The following is a 4,189-nucleotide window of genomic DNA, read 5'->3' on the forward strand; positions in this document are numbered from 1 at the left end:
ACAGTGATGTTTTCCTTGGCTTTTTTTTTTTCTTTGTGGAACCACTGACAGATCCCGAGTTGCTACGTTGTTCAACTTCCTATATAAAAATATGGTTTAAGTTACAAAAATTTTACTACTACACATTTTTTTTTTTTTCCCCGAGGATATGCAGTGAAGTGAGGAGGTGCTGGCATGCACACACCGATCCATTTTGTTAGCATGGAGCAATTGCTTTTAGCGTGTCACTGGGTGAAACACATACAAGTTTAACCTGTAGTAAACCATAGTAGCTTTACAGCTCATAACTTGGAGTATCGTGCTGTCTGTGAAGGTATATTCATACAGGAGCATTCCCCTCCAAATCTGGATTTCCAGCCGTACTGGAAGAGAGCGTGTCTCTCCAGAACTCAGGGTTTATAAGGCTCTCAGCATAAAATAGTTACTTTTTAATGTCTGTTCAAATGTCAACTGTTTGACTGGGATGACTTAGTGAGTGTAGTCTAAGTGGAGGTCCAAGGTGCAAAGTAATTTAATGCTCAGCTACAAAAATAGAAACATTTGCTGCTGACTAGTACGTATAATAGTTCAGGTTATTGCACTGACTTTTGTTCTGTGGTCTTCACCTGTTTAATGAAAATCAGTTCTTACATTTCATTATTTCCTATTGGTTATGCCAACATATGTGTTACGTTTTTATTTTGTGTAGTATATTCTGTTCTCAGTTATTATGATGACTTTTAGTTCACAAGCTTAAAAATCCTTTCTTAAACTACCTGTCCTAAAAAATTCAAGTTGGGTTCAAGAAATCAAATCATGGTCTCTACTTTGTGTGCCTTTACCACTAAGAAATGCCTACAGTTAACATTTACTTTAGAATTCTTTCCTTCTGCATGTGCTCTCTTGTCTGAAAAGTACTTGTTACGCCGTTCTCTGGACATCTGAATTCAGTCTTGTACCTAAGGGGGTGTGTCGTGTTGGAAGAGTGGCTGCCCAAAGAACTGGTCCTTCGACACACACGCTTCTTCACTTGTGGGGCTGTCGGCTCAGCTGGAGCATGGGCTTGAAAGACAACTCAGGTCAAGTCCCAGTTAACCGCATGCCCCCCAAATACTCATATTAGCGTTGAGAAGGTAGAGGGATACCATTTCTTTCAGCTCTGCCTTTAGAGTAAGAACTCCTGACTGGTAGCTCATAAGGCCGTGGTACTTAATCAACATTAATTTGCAGTGTTAGCGGGCTTGGGGGCTTTATTGCTGTGGGAAAGTGGCCTGTTGTGATTCTGTATATGCAGACTTGCATTTTGAATTAAAGGTTTATGTATGTGATCAGGTGCGTGGGCGCTGTGTTCCCTCCGAGCCCATTTCAGTCTGAAGCAATAGCTGGTTGCCTTGCTCTGCTTGTGTAATTGAATGGTTTTTGAGCCTGGAACTGTGAGCATAATGCACGGGTGGGGTAGGCTGAGCTTGTTCCAACCTGGCTGTGCAGATGTGCAGTCTGGAAACAGCTTTGCTTAAAGGAGAGATTACAGGTAAGTGATCAGTTTTTACCTGCTCATCACCTCTCACTGACTCCTTTGCCCATTTCAGCCCAGAAAGATGTGCGTGCAGGAAATGCTTTCTCCAGTAGATCCAACAGTGAATTAACCTTTGGCAGAGGAGCTGGAGAAAACTGCAGGGTACTAACTTCTGATACAGCTGAACTTTCTATCAGAGCTAGATCCAAAAGAGTAAGGCAAAAGATTTTATATGAAATGTGAGTCAGAAAAAAAATATAATTTAATGTTCACACATTTTTGTTTTCATTTATGTGCCTTCCTCTCTCTACTTAGTTGTATTGCAGTGAGCAGTGGTGGTAGTACTTGCAAATGTGAATGCAAATGTTTCTCAGATGCATTTCCAAGTTGTTTTACAAACGATTTTTACAGTGCCAAATTGTTTGCTGTTTTTCTACTTCTGTAGTTTGTGGTTTTTTCTTTTTCAGAATAGTAATGCACATCCTCAAATTTGCTTATAATTACATTTATTTAAATTTGTGAAATATATATTTTGGGGAGTGTGATCTAGAGTTGTCATCCAAATTATCTTTACATGGTTTTGCTTTAATAAATAATTGTTGGGTATAAGTACCAGGTTACTTTTTTAATTTTTTTTTTTTTTGAAGCAAAATATGAAATAAATGACCATGTGCCATTTTGGATCCATTTGACCAATGGTTTGACAAATTACTTCTTTTTTCCTCTTAATATTCTTTGATTTATGAATCCACCAATGTTTTCTCTTGAAGATACTTCAAATATAGGTGTACTGTAGCTTTGTGGGTTTTTTTCAGCATGTAGTTGGCTGCGCTGATGGAAGATTCTCGAATTGGCTCATCTCTGCCTTCTGCTGGCACAGGAGCTGTAAAGTTGTTCCGTGAGCTGAAAAATAGCTTTCTGCCAATTTGTTTTTTCAGCTGAATTTGTTCTGTCGTTTGTTTCCTGCATGTCAGGATAAAAATGTGTGTTGACGTTATACTGGGAGATAGCATGAAGACAAAGACATGGCTAGGGAGGAAGAGGGAGTCGAAGGCAATTTGCTTTTTATTTGTGTTTTCTGGCAGAAGTGCTGTCTTAAATATACATCAGCTACAGCCTTGATTACACTTGGGAATCCTGTAGAAATAATCCAGACAACCCCTCAAGACTGAAAATCTGATTTAAATTCTTGTTTTAAGTGTACTCTTAAATATTTTAATTGTATAATAAGTTGAAGCCGAACTGGCATAGCTGTGCGAACAGCTCTGAAACCGGGGCTGGTAGATAGTAAGGTCAGTTCCTTTAAATATTTTAAAACTTTGTGGATATTTGACATATGGTGGTATTGAAAGGAGAACTGTTCAAAATGTTGTTGACTTCAACAGTCTTGTATAGTGGGTAAGGGTTGCAAGAAAAATTGTTGTGTATGACAGCTCCGTAGTGTGTATTCTGTGATGAGACTGGCTAGCCTCCCATCACCTTCATGGCTGTTGCACCAATATATGCCTAAAGAATAGATTTAAATGCTTAGATATTCTGCTGTTGTTTCATTAATCATTCCATCAAACCACTTTTAGAAACACATGCTATCAAACTGCTTTTAAAATCATACTGGTTGAATGCTTTCAGGAGCAAGATCTCCGTGAAAACAGTCGTTAGTAGGAGGAAGTTGTGGTGGTGGTGTAAAAATACTTTTCCCCTCATGCTTTTTAAAGTTTGCTCCCAGTTAGCAATTTTAATATTGGTTGTACTCTGTTGAAGAACTGCTTGTGGATTGTATAATCCAGATATCAAGGAGGGGGACTCAAATTTTCCAGCCATTTCATGAACTGTTGGTGGTGAACTGAAAACAAATCCTGTTAACTTGATTTCAAATGACGCCTCTGAAGCTGGAGCCGTGGCTCAGTGCCCCTGTTGAATACATTCTACTGCTTTTTCCAACTACAGTTTCTCAACAGCTGTGTGCAAAAATCCCAAGAAAACAAGAAAAAAGCCCATCTGTGTTTTGCACAAGCGTTCCCTTTGAGGGCTCTGTCTTCCCTTAACTAGAGCAGGTTGCCATTTAGTCTGTAGGTGTGCTTCTTGGGGAACAGGCTGAAGGGAGAGTCCTATAATTGTGCTGTGTCTTTTTATACTTTGGGGGGCCGGTTAGCTCAGTCAGTTGAGCATGGCACTGGCAATGCCAAGGTCGCGGGTTCGATTCCCGTTCGGTCCCCATGTGTTGCCTGATCTAGTCGAGAGGTGGCCTCTCTGGTGACAGGGAGGCTGGACTAAAATGATCTCTAAGGTCCCTTCCAGCTTAGGCCATTCTGTGATTCTATACCTTGATCCAGTTAATGCCTCTCGTGCATTAGTTTCTTGTAGGATTCTATAAGTGGTATAATGCTTTTCTTTCTTGGGAACCATGAGTTAGTGCCTCACCTTTTTCAGATATATGTGGCATCTCTTTGGGTTAAATGAGCCCCAGGGGCATCCTCAGTTCTACCTGTGGTATTTTGGTTCGTGCTTTGTGACTGCAACTCCAAAAGTCAAAGCTTTGGCTAAAGAAACAACGTGGCTGTTGGGTGCTGTCCCTGTGCCCAGGGAGATCCTTCTCTGAGACTGGGGTGTGCCTCGCCAGGAAGCTGCAATAATGATGGGCTGGGAACAGCATGGAAAGGTTTTAAACAGTTGGGGTTTATTTCTGCTTGAAAA

General features: G+C 40.4%; 1 non-coding gene across 1 annotated transcript; it reads left to right on the forward strand.

Moving 5' to 3' along the window:
* Positions 1 to 3,636: 3,636 nt before the first annotated feature.
* Positions 3,637 to 3,710, forward strand: TRNAA-GGC. The gene has a single exon. It is a non-coding gene; the product is annotated as a tRNA-Ala (tRNA).
* The last annotated feature ends 479 nt before the right edge of the window (positions 3,711 to 4,189 follow it).

The sequence above is a fragment of the Apaloderma vittatum genome, unplaced genomic scaffold, assembly GCF_000703405.1.
Source record: "Apaloderma vittatum isolate BGI_N311 unplaced genomic scaffold, ASM70340v1 scaffold27994, whole genome shotgun sequence".
Classification (NCBI taxonomy): Eukaryota; Metazoa; Chordata; class Aves; order Trogoniformes; family Trogonidae; genus Apaloderma; species Apaloderma vittatum.